The sequence below is a fragment of the Ambystoma mexicanum genome, chromosome 10 (assembly GCF_040938575.1).
Source record: "Ambystoma mexicanum isolate Mex_15411 chromosome 10, UKY_AmexF1_1, whole genome shotgun sequence".
In the NCBI taxonomy this organism is placed as follows: domain Eukaryota; kingdom Metazoa; phylum Chordata; class Amphibia; order Caudata; family Ambystomatidae; genus Ambystoma; species Ambystoma mexicanum.
The window spans coordinates 1,177,449,682-1,177,463,646 of record NC_090932.1 but is presented as its reverse complement, the minus strand read 5'-3'; the positions used below and the strand labels follow the sequence as shown (position 1 = coordinate 1,177,463,646).

At 47.5% G+C, this 13,965-nt stretch overlaps 1 protein-coding gene across 6 annotated transcripts in view; it reads left to right on the top strand.

Annotated features, from left to right (window-relative positions):
- Positions 1-13,965, top strand: part of OSBP2 (oxysterol binding protein 2) — a 2,072,116-nt gene that overhangs the window by 1,021,187 nt on the left and 1,036,964 nt on the right. The window lies entirely within an intron of this gene.

Here is a 13,965-nt window from a genome sequence, read left to right as displayed (position 1 = left end):
TCCGGACCACCGGTGGGACTGTGTTTTTATTGCGATTCCCTTTCAGTCTGGGCACTTCAACGTCGTTTAGAGCGGTGGGAGGAGGTGTTTCACCATACTCCCCCGGTGCATTTTCAAACTTTCATCGACGAGAAGAAGAAACACCCAGTGAGTTCTTTACTTTTTAGGGCATCCCAGCCGGGGGACTCGTTCCCGGGGTCTTCCCGGTCTGGGTGAAGTGTCAAAAACTCTATTACCGGGGATTGCCCTGAGGTGCCTTCCAGGCCTAAAAAGTGTACCAGAGTTTTCTCTGAGGGCCTCCGCAAGGGGCCTGTTGACACCGGATTACATTCCAAGGTTCCTCCTGTGGGGGCTGTTTGTGGGCCCAGTTCTACTGAGGCGTCGGGTACCGGAGCTTGCTTCAAGGTCTCCTTGACTGGAGCTTCCCGTAATAACACCGGGGTACGCCCTGAGGCCTTGGTTGAGGTTATTGATACCGAACGGAAGTTTGAGGCCCGATGTGAAGAGGCTTTTACCGGACTCGTGTCCGAGGTCCCTCGTTTAGAGGCTAAGGTGACCAACAGTTCTGACAGGCCTGTTAAGGTCTTGTCGGTGAGGTGTGTTCCTCATCGTTCCCGCTCTTGTGGTGACTCCAGTTCTGTTGAGGGGGAAAGGCGTGAGGTTTTGAACCGTAATCCCTCCTTTACCGGCAGTGCCGAGGTCCTGCTTTGAAGGCTAGTTTGGCTGTCAGCATGTCACAGAAACATCCTAGGCCACACAGTACCGGCTCAGCTGAGGTTCCTTGTGTTAAGGCTAAAATGAAGACCCCTGACCCACCTGTGGGGACCCCTGCCTCACTTCCACACGTGTCACAGTTCTCCTCAGGTGCCGACAAAATGGTGAACGCTCGGATGCCCCTACCGTCTCGTTCCCTGCGGCATCGGCGCCCTTGATTTATGTGGACACCTGTGGGTAAGGGCCCTCTTGGCAACCCTCTCCCATATGTCCCTAGAAATACTCCCCTCATGAGAGGCCTCCTCCGGTCCCACCTAAATCATTGGCGGAGGACGCCTTTTTCGGCAAGTTTCAAAAATGTATGCGTTCTGACCCCATGAAGGAGTACTTTCGAGGCTTGTTTAGGGAGATATGCCCGCCTGCGCTGTCGGTCCCAGCTGCGGTTCCTGTGGTTCTGCCAGCGCTGCCTTTACCTGCTGGCCCCCCCCCCCCGACTCTTCCACCCCTGCCTTTGTTGTCCCTGGTGGACAATGTCATTGTGGTGCCTGATGTAACTCAGCCTGACCCGGACCTGTTGGACGACGCACATGGCGATCAGAACAGCGAAGACCAGCCCTGCTCTATCAGAGCCTTTCACGACTGGGTCCTGGACATGATGTGTCTGTTGGATGTTCCAGTGCCTGAGGCACCCGCTCTGCAGGAGGGCGTGCTTTCAGGGGCGTTCACCTTGTCTCCTTCGGAGCGTACTGGCTTGTTCTTGCAGAAGGACATTTTGGCAGAGTTCCGTAAAGTCTGGGAGAAACCACACTCTGGACTGTTTGTCAACAAGAAGACTGACGCGAGCTATAGGCTCCATTCTTTGGAAGAGGTGGCCTTAGCGTCATGTCCGACTCCCCTCCTTCACTGTACTGGCTGCAGCCACTCTGAAATCCAGACCTGCAGCATCCTCTTTTACGACAGCTACACAGGTTCTGAGCAAAAAGGACAAGCTTCTTGACTCCCTTGGGAGGAAGATTTTCGCTAGCTCAGCCCTGCAGCTGTGTCAAGCCAATGCAGAACTGGTGTTAGCGGGGGCGAATAGGAAAATGTGGAAAGGTCTGTCGGAGTTTGAGGAGTTTACTCCTGCTGAAAAGCTTGAAGATTTCAAAGCGGGATTGTCGGATGCCAGGGTCCTGGCACAGGATCTACTGGAGGCTGCGACGCATCATGTCGACACCTCGGCCCGGGGCCTTATGCTCGGCATGGATACCTCTCGTCAGGCCTGGCTGCATGCCACCAAGTTCTCTAAGGAGGTGCAGGATAAGCTTTTGGACCTGCCTTTTGATGGCAAGGAGCTCTTTCATTCTACAAAAGACGTGGAGCTGAACAAAACTAAGGACAGCACTCAGACCGCCAAGTCCTTGTCTGTCCTGGTAAAACCACCTTTCAGGACACACAGATCATTGTCACAGCCTTGACCTTCCTCTGGTTTCAGGGTTTTTTAGATCGAAAATCCCGTAGTGTTGACACCCCTTTGGGAAATTCCCACCGAAGGCAGCATCGGAATCGGTTTTTCTCCCGCTCCTCAGCCTCCTCCTCAGGTTCAGGTGGCGCCGCCACCAAGAAACCAGCTAAATGAGGGTTTTCTCCGCTCGCACGAGACCCCGGTGGAGGACGCATTGCGTCTCATTGGGAGGCATGCCAGACCATCACCGAGGACCGGTGGGTCTTGTCAGTCGCTCGGGCGGGCTTCCGCTTACCCCTTCTAACTACCCCACCCATCAATCCTCCTTTCCAGCAGTCGTGGTCGCTCTCCCTCAGAGCTGAGATTCAGAAGTTACTGGATCTCAGGGCGGTGGAAAGCATTCCTCTAGGGGAGCGAGGGGAGGGCTTCTATTCCCGGCTGTTTACGGTTCCCAAACCCAACCAGGCTGGCCTGCGCACCATCCTAGACCTTTCCCAGTTCAATCTCTCTCTACCCCAAGAGAAATTCAAGATGATCAGGCCCTGTCAAATAAAGTCCTCTTTACAGAAGGGCGATTGGCTCAGCGTGGTGGACCTCCAGGATGTGTATATGCATATCCTGATCTGGAATCCTCATCAGAGATACCTAGGATTTTCCGTGGTGGAGGAGCCCTTCCAGTTCCGAGTGCTCCCTTTTAGCCTCAGCTCGGCACTGCATGTCTTTACGAAGATGATGTTGGTTATCACAGCTTATCTTCTGCTACAGGATATCCATGTGTATCCGTATTTGGACGATTGGCTGCTGTGCAGTCCTTGTCCGTTGAATGCCTCGAGCAATCTTCAGTCTCTCCTCCAGCTCCTATTTGACCTTGGGCTTTCGGTGAACTGGCGGAAATCTTTCATGATGGTCTCTCAGGCTTGACTTTCCTGGGTTTTCGTTGGAACACGATCGACTGCAGAGTTTACCTAGCCGGGGACAGAATGGCGGATCTGTTGGCCACGTGTCAGATGTTTGCGCAGTCGGAGAGCATGTCGGCCTGGTGGTTCCAGAGGCTTCTGGGCCTCATGGCCTAGTGCGTATTGGCCCTTCCCCTTGCTCGGCTCAAGAGGAGGCGGACGCAGATGGCTCTTCGGAGTTCTTAGCGTCAGGCTGTGGATCTGGACTCCAAGATAATAACAATTCCGACTTTCATGAGAGTGGACCTGGTGTGGTGGTCATCTCTCAGCAACCTGTCGGTGGGTGCGCGTTTCCAAGACCCCACTCCGATGGTAACGATCATGACGGACTCCTTCCTTCTGGGGTGGGTTGCGACGTTGGATCTTCTCCAGGTCTCCGACCTCTGGTCGCCCCAAGGCAAGTTCCTTCATATAAATCATCTGGAGCTTTTGGCGATCTTCCTGGCGCTCAAGGCGTTCAGGCCAGTCATTGCCAACACTGGGGACCTGAGAACTATGACTCCCAGGTTCCCTACACCAGACCTGCACATCTTAGTTCCATTCACCCAGATGGAGGTTGGAAGGCAGGATCAGGGTTTGCCAGGCAGAACAAGGAGGGTCTGGGGGTGGGACATGCCAATCTCAAGTCTCACCCCAGAGCTGTATCCCATCGTCAAAGGTGGATCATGTCAGTCAATCCCTATTCCATCTGACACACCTGAGAACCATTACACGATATTGAAACTGTAAGGAGGGGCCAGGCCCTTTAAAAACCCAGTTCATCAGTGAGTAGTTGGTAGTGTTAGGAGGAACAGCTCATTTGTTGGTGGCTGGAGAAGAGCACAAAGATGCTGGAGAAGGAGCACAAGCTACAAAGAAGACAAAGGAGTAGAGTTCCTGGAGCCTGAGTAGAATATGAGACAGGGGGCTGGAAGTGAGCCAGAAGACTGTGGTAAGTAGTAAACAGGAGGTTGCAGGGGAGGTCCAAAATGCTGGGAAAGACAGACCCTAAAGGTGGGGAGTTAGGACACCCAGTGGGCTGGACAAAGGAAAGCCCAGGATGCTAGAAAGGGGCAGGATAAGGAGGGGGAGAGATAATGGAGACATAGAGGATCCTGAATGTTATGTGAGAATAGCCGAATGGGTAAAGAAGATTGGATATTGAGGGTTAGTACAGCGTTTCACAGCCTTACTTGTTATAAGAGTGGTTCCCAAAGGAGTAAAGAAGAGGGGAAAGAGAGTAGATGGCTATAAAATACTGACAAGAGGAGTATCAAGTGATAAAGTCACCTGGGAAAAGGTTGCCTGGGAAAGGTTGCCAGCGGACGATATTTCCTCAAATTTGCACTCCCATGAAAATCAATCACTTTTCCCAAGTATTCTATGACTGGAGTTACAATAGAAAATTGTACCCATCCTAAAATATGTGGGGGGAAGCTTTTACAGGTGCAGGGGAAGAAAATCCCCTACCTGATGACATTTTCCCACGGGACATTTTCACAGAGAACAACAAGAGGTGGATAAGAAAAGAACAGGAGATAAAAGAAAGAGATTTGGAGTTGGTTGAAGTGTTTTCGAAAGAGTTGGAAGAAATGAATAATGAGCTGTGAGAAAAGAAGCAAAAGGGAAATGTTGGATTGCATCAGTGAGATAAAAGAAGGAGGTAGTAAAGGAACTAGAGAGCTGAAGTGGATGAGGTGGATATGGGGAGGAGGGGGTAATGAGAACTGTGGAGTGGAAAATTGTTAGAGGAGTTGCAGACCCTAGGATCAAAATGCATAAATCTAAGAAGACAGACAATGTATTGCAAAGCATTGTGGGACCAAGGCTTGAGGCGAGATGCCAGGGGAGATAAAGCGAATGGACTGGCTACTGGAAGGTCAAAACCCTGGGAGACGGAGAGGGAGTGAGGGACATTTTAACAACCCTGTGCCAACTTTATGGGAGCCTTCTATACTCCCATGCCTCTGCTCCTCTCTGGAAAATATGCCACTCATAGTTCCCATTGCAGAATTCTTCAAACGGGCTCCAATCCAATCCAGTGCTGGTTTGGGGGTGGAGGCCAGCATTGTGAAGAAAGGATTAATTATAGGAAACAGGGTGGGAATCCTTAAACCCAAACTGAGAACCAAGGAAAGCAGACCCTGAATGCTGTGGGAAAGTTTTCAGGAATTCCTCAGAAACCCACAATGAGAAGGCCCTAAAGGACAGTTTGGGAGAGCCTAAACCCAGAGACCGTAAACTCAGTGTTTAGTGGATTGATTTTCTGGGGCCTGGCCCCGGACTTGCTAAGAACTAGAAGAACTTTTGTTTGAACACATCTACTTTCAGTTTAACTCAGACCCTACTCATTTATTTTTGCAGCCCAGTGTGTTTCTATGTCTGGCTTCTTTGTTGATCAATGGCCACCACTTGACAGTAGTCATCTCTACGAATTTGATTTTGGTTGGCATAGCCTATAGCATGGTATCCTGAGCTGTTTGTATGTCCATCTCTTGAATTATTAAGATTATGAAGCCCACCAAGTTAGAGCAACCACGGCTCACCAGGCCATTCACCATCATGCTACACAGTTCTCTTTAATGTAACATTGCATAATTGATCTTACAAAGATATTTGGCCAAAGGCGCCCCAAATTAAACAGAACCAACATTCACAAGGGCCACATGATGACCTCAGATGTCAACTTAGAAACCCCTGAAAGACAGGAGTATGGGAACGTATACATCATTGCTACAGATTAAGTCCATAAAATATAGATGCTCACCAGCAGCGTTCCACGCTGATCCCCGGGCTTTTTAAAAGGATAAACTCTTGAGCAGCTGAAGTTGTCCTAAGTAAATTCTCTGAATGCTGAACTATTTCCTATGACACTATCACAACAATTAAAAGTGATGGTACATATGCCATAAACGAATAACAAGTAAACAGCCCAATGCTGTTTTGCTTCATTATGTGCAAATTGTAAGCAAAACCTCAGATTTGTTGGCTAACATAATTAAACATGATGTGCATTTTCAAAAATTACAGTTCTCAGAATTCATGCATCAAATATATTATTATAGTTACCTGTCAACAAGAAGGCATTGCCCCTCTTGGGCTATTGACCTGTTTTATCAGCGACAATGTACTGCTATTTGTGTCCATATTTACCCATACAAAAACAGTAGGTCTCAAAACAGGCAAATGGTTGTATGCTGGTCAGTAAAGAAAACCTGTTTCTGGCATAGCGTTAATTACAGATGTACTCATCACATGCCATACTTTATTGTAAGCTAAATTAAGAAACACAAGAAGCAAAGCAATTGCACATCTACATTTCGCTCAACCAGTTGTTTTCAGACCAAGTTGGGAATCCACTTACTCTCTTGCTGTCTGACATTTAGTTCAGCATTACTACTGCTTTTGCTCATTTTTATGTACTTAAAACCAAAACACAAAAGACTCACAGTACAGGCCCCCTGGCACATCCCAAAATGTATTGCCACTGGATATGCTATCCCTGTGCTTAATGGCTATAATATATTCCTGCATAGTCATTGTGAGCAGACTCAGTATTATTTTTTATAAGGACAAACTGTCATAAATCGGATGTATGGGAAAGTGAATGAAATACATTTCCTCATTTGATATTTTTTATCTAATACATGTGTTTAAACTCCTGTTTAGTCAAAGTTACATAATCAACCATATTACACTTTTCACACCTAAAGAAAATCTTGGAGGAATTTCATAACCAATTGGTTCTTCTGTCTACCAAAGTCATTCTAAATTGAGTCTCTAAATGGCAGGGTTCAATCTGAAATATTAGGTGATAAATATTGAATGCCAGTGCTTTAGATTAATCTTTCTCACTATGAAATTGTCCATAGTGTATCTGATAATACATGTTATGGGATCATCAGTGCGACTGGTATTTCCATTTTCTAAAATTGTGCTGACCTTATCTTCGAAAATAGAAGTCCGATCTAATGTAGAGCCTTGTCATATGCTGATTTGAAGTATATCTTTGTAACCTCTGTATTAATGTTTTGCTGTGTGACGCAAGTGTGGAGACACTGCTTGCACCCAGGCCTTGCTCCTTCCTTTCACACCACAGGGTTCCCACACCTTTTCGTCTGTGCTGGAGTGGAGACCTTTTACAACACCCATGTTCCCCCATCTAGACCTTCCAGGTGTTCCAGATTGGTTTTCTGATCGTTTTTTTAAATTGTACCAGCTTCTGTGCCTCCTCTTCTCATGTCACAAATTGTTGGCTTTAATAGATGCAATGGCTGGCATGCACATTTTTCTGAAGCAGACCCGGACAATGACTGGGGCCCAAACAACCCTTGACAGTGCTCTCAAGAGCAGCATTTTGAGATGTACAGATTTCTTAGCTCGCTCTGAGGACTTAGTGGCATGGAAGAAGCGAAAGTTGAGTTTTACGGTGTCTGCACTGCTTTCATGGGATTGTGGTTAGAAGCCCGTGGCTGAAATGTTTGAAGGAGAAAAGACCGAAAGTTATTTTTCTTAAAATAACTTGCGGTCTTTTCACCCCTGAATATTTCACCCACAGGCTTCCAACCCCACCCACATCTTCCGTCCCACCTCCGCCCCTACCTACCTTGCGGCTGCACACTTCACTGTGTCCCAACAAGCCGCTTTGTCCCTGCAACAGCTGTTCCCTTTCCCTTCCGTGATCGGGAACCAGCGCTGCAGGGTCCTTTACTTTTTTAAAAACTTTGTACAGGATTGGCTGTGGGGGACATCCCCATAACCCCCATTCACTGTATACTGAACAAGGGTGCAGGGGACACCCTCGCAGCTCTTGGCACCGAATGGGGGATTTGGTCGGATTTTTTGAACGTCTGAAATTCAGCCAAATCTCCCATTCGGTCTTTTATTTTAGGTCTTTTTGGACAATTCCCTTTTCATGCATTCACTGTGGCCATGGCAGTTGTTTTTCCTAGATACACTTGGGTTGGCCTGCTCCAATTGGTTTTAAAACCGATCCCTGAAGAGACCAAGGGGCCTCCCTGTGTCCGTCCTGGGGCCATATCCTGCTCATGAGCCGTGGCCCTCGGTCAAGGCTAATTTCACCATCCTGCACAGGAAAGCCAATGGCCCAATGTCTGAGTCCAGTCCTTGGTGCTAGAGTTGTGGTGGGAACTTTTACCAATCACAGCACTGAGGCTCCAAAGGCTTCAGAAAGGTTAACCGGTCCCCCTACCAAGTCTCTAAAGGAAGTCTTCTCTGGTCCCTGTACCACTCTGATGTATTTCCAGACTAGGTTTCAACGCCCACAGAACACTGGCAAAATGTTACTTCAGGTGTTGTGGCACAGTCAGAATGTGCAGACAGTAGCGGACTCGTGCATGATATGTCTAAGACCGGCCCAGACACCTCAGATCCTGTTCTTGCAGACCCAGCTGGTAAAAGCATTTGTCAATGGAGAGGGAAGACAAATACTCCATTGAGTGGGAAGGGTACTTTCAAGCCATTAATTATGTTGTGGGTCTTATTTAGCAATCACTCTGTCCTCTAAGGGGTCCTGTCCCGAGTCAGAATTAAAGTCACCCTCCAAAGTGATGAGCCCCTTCCTACAAAATCCTTTGACTGTGTCCAGTGGAAGGCCAGGGCCCCCACTGGAGCCACTTAGCTTGTTTGACTTGGGAATTGGGGGAAGGAGAGCTGGGCACATAGACACCTGTACATTGCAGTACTGAGTGGGAACTATGATCCCCAGCATCCTGGCCTGAGGACTTGAAGATTGCTAAGAAGGAGTGGCCCTAGAATGCCCCTGCTTTGCCTCAAGGCAAGCATTCTGTCATTATGGTTAGTGGTCAGGCATCTACTATTTATTTACTACATACAGGGAAGAGTAATGCTCTTTAGATCGCAAAATACTGTACAATAGATACGACATCAGATTTGGGAATCAGTGAGCTACTTTTAATGGGGTGAGTTTGAGTGACATTCTGACCAGGTTGTGGAGGGGAGTAAATGGACCAATCACTGAGGACAAAAAATGGGTGGGCTTATATAGGTTATGGACAATCAACATTACACATGTTTAAGGGCAGGCAGGAGATACAGCAAGCTTCCTTAGGGATGTGACCTTTATGGAAGAAGTGTTAGAGTGGAAGCAGAGGAAGTGAGGGACAGAGGCAGGTTAGAGGCGAGGGAAAAATGTTAACTCGAAAGCAGATGAGAGGTGTGTTAAGAGTACAACTCTGAGGTGAAGAGGTACACTTTCAATTTGGCTTTGAACAAATCTGTGTGGACTGTTTCACAGGTGTCCAGGGGAAGAGAACTGCATGCAAGTGGAACAAGACGAAGAGCAGAAGCAAAATAATTCAGTTCCCTTTACACATGGCAATGCTAGCATTCAAAGCATTACATAACAAAAGATGGTCAGGGTAGCGAGAAGTCCTCAGCTCTAGACACACGCAGCGGAGATGCATCAAATATATAGTGCTTTACAAAGAAAACAATGGGCCACTACATTGAAGAGACATAATGCAGAATACAGAATAGACCTTTGGACACTCCTGGTTGCAGGAACCGAGAGATTCAGCACTACCTTTCCCAGAACTCCATGTTCCAGAAACTCTAGTAAAGGTTGCATCCACAGAGGAAGCCTGATTGGTGGTTATCCTTGCAGTTTATCTGCTGTTCTGACTCACCCCCATGAACTCGTCCATCTGTGTTAAATCTCTACACCGGCATCCTGGGAAACTGAACAGCATGAATGATCCACAGGAAAACTCTGTTCTGCCCCTGACAGATACGTTAAATGCACTTGAATTTGTTATGTGCCTTAAAGTTAAGTTACACGCACTTGAATTTGGCCCTGGTGAATAGGGAATTACCGGTCCTGCCAACCTTGGAATGGACCAGTAATTGCTCCATTCACCAGGGCGGAGTCGGAAGGAGTTTGGAGGCAGCCATGGCACTAATAGCGCCATGGCTACCTCCAAAACCGTAATGAGGCCCAAAGACTTGTGGTTATACAGAATATATCAGAACTATTGTAATAAGCCAGTTACAGTTTATCTTAGAGAGAGGGTGACCCGCCTGTTCTAAATCCATAATGAACTAACTGCTTTTGGAGCAGTACTGCTATATGCTGCAAGAGAAAAAAAGCTACAAACCATTCGTTCAGAGACCTTTGCATGTTCTGGTAACATGTGAGAAGCTGGCAAGGTGCTATTAACACTGCTTGGCCTCATTTCATAAAAACATGCATGTGAAGCCAACATGCAGGTTGATTAGGGGTATTGTAACATTGTGTGGTGAATTCCTCTCTTGTGGTGTGACAGTGACGAACTGCTAATGGCAAGGATGGTCCGGCTGCTCCCAATGTGCCTCGCAGAGGGTGGCTGGAGCGGGATCTCGCTGCCTTGTCACCCTCACATAGACATAGTACTTTGTTAGCCTGGCCAAATGGGTAAACGTGTGTAAATCAAAGTGCAAGCTACAAGCACGTAGAATCATCAGTCTGGCTTCTGCAGGACAGATATATGTCTTTTTACAGGGAGGTCCGGGTGTACAGCCATATGGCAGCACCACAGGGCTGCAGCAGGATGCTAATGCAGAAAGTAAAATAAACCTGAACCCAATGAAATCTTATGATGACACCGTAGTCCGCTAACTTATCTGTGTCCGAGCAGTGTCACCATGTAAGGTGTTCAACATTCCCAAAGGGGAGATACAGTGTGTCCCCTTCCCGCATCTAAGGCCTTTGCTGGCGATGGTCCTGTTGGACGATAGACTAGTCTAGGAGACACCAGATACATGTATCCCTGCTCCCATGATACAGAATGAGTTGCATGGCAGAAGCCTGGAAAGAATAATCTAGAGGGCCCGACCTCCCATGAATGAGATGGGACTCTTCAGACTTTTTTTCCTTACATCCGTTCCTGTCAGGCTTTACTTTCAGGGCATGTTACAGGACATGATCTTACAAGATTCTTTTGGGTCCTGTGCGCCCTGTGCCCCTCTAACTCTGTGCTCCTCCAACACCTATGGTCTGAATACCGTTCCTAGATCTGGGTCCATCCGAGCTGATTCTAAGCTGCTTTCACCTGTTAACCTGTTCATCAAGGCCTTGTGCAGCACAGCCTGCTTGCTTACAGGTTTGTGGAACCTGATCCATCTTTGGAGCATGAGGAGATCCTGGATGAGGAAGAACTCTTCAGTGATAAGGTCTTCCGTACTCTGCTGGGGCAGGTGAGAAAGTGCTTGCCCTGGTCATCCGTTACAGATGAAAAGATTGGGTATTGCTCTCATCCTAGGCATTATGAAGGTGAAGACGGCACCCTGAAAACAGTCTCACTCCACACCTGTAGTGAAAAAAAAACCTTGACACCATGTGCAGGGCACTGTGGGAAGGGCCTCTTTGGCTTTTCATCCCCTTCTTCAGTCCTTTGTTGTATAAGTCACTCTTACCACAAGCACATTCCCTGCTTCTTTGTATTCCACTCCAGGGACATCAGTTGAGGTCGCAAAAGGGTTGCTCAAGCCATGGCTCCCCTTGTGGTACCCATGGTTCCCCTATTGGTTCCCCTGGCTAGAAGGTTGCAGGGGCAGGAATGGAAGGTATGCATGGTAAGAGCAGTGTTTACTTTCTGTTGCACTTGTGCAGACCATTAGTCCTCTTTATCCTGAGAACTACATATTGTGAAGAACACCTAAAATGTCAATTTCTTGCTGCAATCCTGCTGTCTTAAAATGATTAAATCCAGTACATACAAGAAAGTTAGAGAACAGTTGCTTGAAAAGCTTTATGAAAATAGAAAAATGTTATGTCTGTGTGTATATGAAATCACAGTGAAGACAAAAAGACCAGGAGGCCAACCAAGAGTCCTGGATAATATGGAATGAACTATACATGCCAGCATATTCGAGAGATGCTCATACAATCCTGTGTTTTTCATTGCATTCTGAAACACATAGTCCTTGATTCATTATGGGAAGCTACCCAAGATACATAAAGATGCCCAGAACCCACCTGGTAGACCAATTGTTTCTGGCTGTGGCTCAATATTGGAGCTTCTTTGTAAATTTGTGGATGCCTTCCTAAAACCTATGAGCATCATGACAGATTCCTATCTCAGGGACACCACTCACACAAACCCTAGATTTCAATCCCTTGACCCAATTTCTGGTCACGATGGATACAATATCTTTATATACCAGTTTCCCACAGCTGGCAGCCATCGATTGCATCTACGAACATTTAGTTGAGACAAATCTCCAATCCTGCGTCCCCCCTTCCTTTATCATTGAGCTCATGACATTAGCTCGTTGTAAAAACCTCTTTGCGTTTGACAATCAATTTTATTTGCAAACCAACGGGACCGCCATGGGGGCACCAGTTGCTCCCAGCCTAGCCATCCTCTGCATGGCAACATGCGAAAAGAATCATATTTCCAATGCACAGAACCCCTGGCTGCCACATGTGAAGTGGCGGCGAAGGTTTCGGACGAAATGTCCGAATAAAACTTACCAACCCCACCAAAAGACCTAAAACACACACCACAGAAAGTTCTAACTTTTCGTGTTAGGTGTTTCGGTGTGGTCGGTATGGGGCTGCGGGGGTGTCCCCCGCAACACCCCGCTCACTATACTATGTAGTATAGTGAGCGGGTGTTGCTGGGGATACCCCTGCAGCTGCCCAAAAAAAGAAAAAAGAAAAAGACCCTGCAGCGCTGGTTCCCGATCACAGAAATGAAAGGGAACCAACTCTGTAGGGACACAGCGCAATGGAAGGAAAGGTAAGTAGGGTGTTAGGGGTGTGTTGTGGGTGTGTTGTGCGTGCGGGTGTGGGGTCTATGTATGGGTGGGTTTCTGTTGGACTTTGGCATGGGAAATGTACAAACATTTGTAGTGCGTACATTTCCCATGCAAACATTTCCGTCGCAGACTTTTCTACAAGTCTGCCGGTAGGGGCTGTGAACTACCGGCAGGTCTGACCTGCCGGTAGTTCTGGCATTTACCGGCAGATTTTTCACTGAAGCACCGTTACTAATGGTGCCGGTGCTTCAGGGTTCCCATTCCTGTGGAGTCCTATGGCACTCCACGGGAATGGGAACTTACCAGCTTTCCGTCACTCGTAATATCTCAGTATTACCGGGATATAGGGGGCGGCGGAAACAGTAAGGTAAAGTAAGGTGAGTCTACTGGTAACCCGCTGGGTTACCGGCAGATTCATAATGAGGGCCTTGGTGTATGTAAAGACTTGTTAAGGAACCTGGAAAGAAGACTTGAAAACCTTTCTTTTGTGAACTGTTTAGAACAAACATTTGTCTAACGAACAGTACTTTGGGAGAGACCCAACTAACATTGGCCAGACAAAGCAAGAGCTAGGAGGCTACGGCTCTTGCTGAATTTTATGTTGTTTTACTCTTATGTGGTAGAGCCAGTTGTTTGGGGTTGTTTTACAGAGGTAAAACGAATTGTGGCGCAATTGACCGTAGTGAATTTCACTGCAAATACCTTTTTACCTCGTCTGTAAAAACAAAAAAAATGTCCCCCCTAAAACCACCTGTAGACCCACAACCCCCCTATGTACCTTTTCTTCGTCGGCCGCTGCCTCTCATGTACCCTGCAACATCAGTTCCGTCCCTCTAACGCTCGTCAGAGGTGATGCTGCAGGGTCCCTTTTTCTTTTTTCTTCCCCCCTTCCAACATAAAGGAAGCGGGGGTCACCCCTGCAACCCCGAGGCTGAAAATACAGAACTTGGGGAGCAGGGGACACCCTTGCAACCTCCCGCTCTTCATGTTTGGTATTTTCGTCTTTGAACTAATGGTACTAGCCGAATTGGCCCAAATGTACCATTTGGCGAATTGTTTTCGAACAATTTGGATGAAACAGCCAGATAGTGA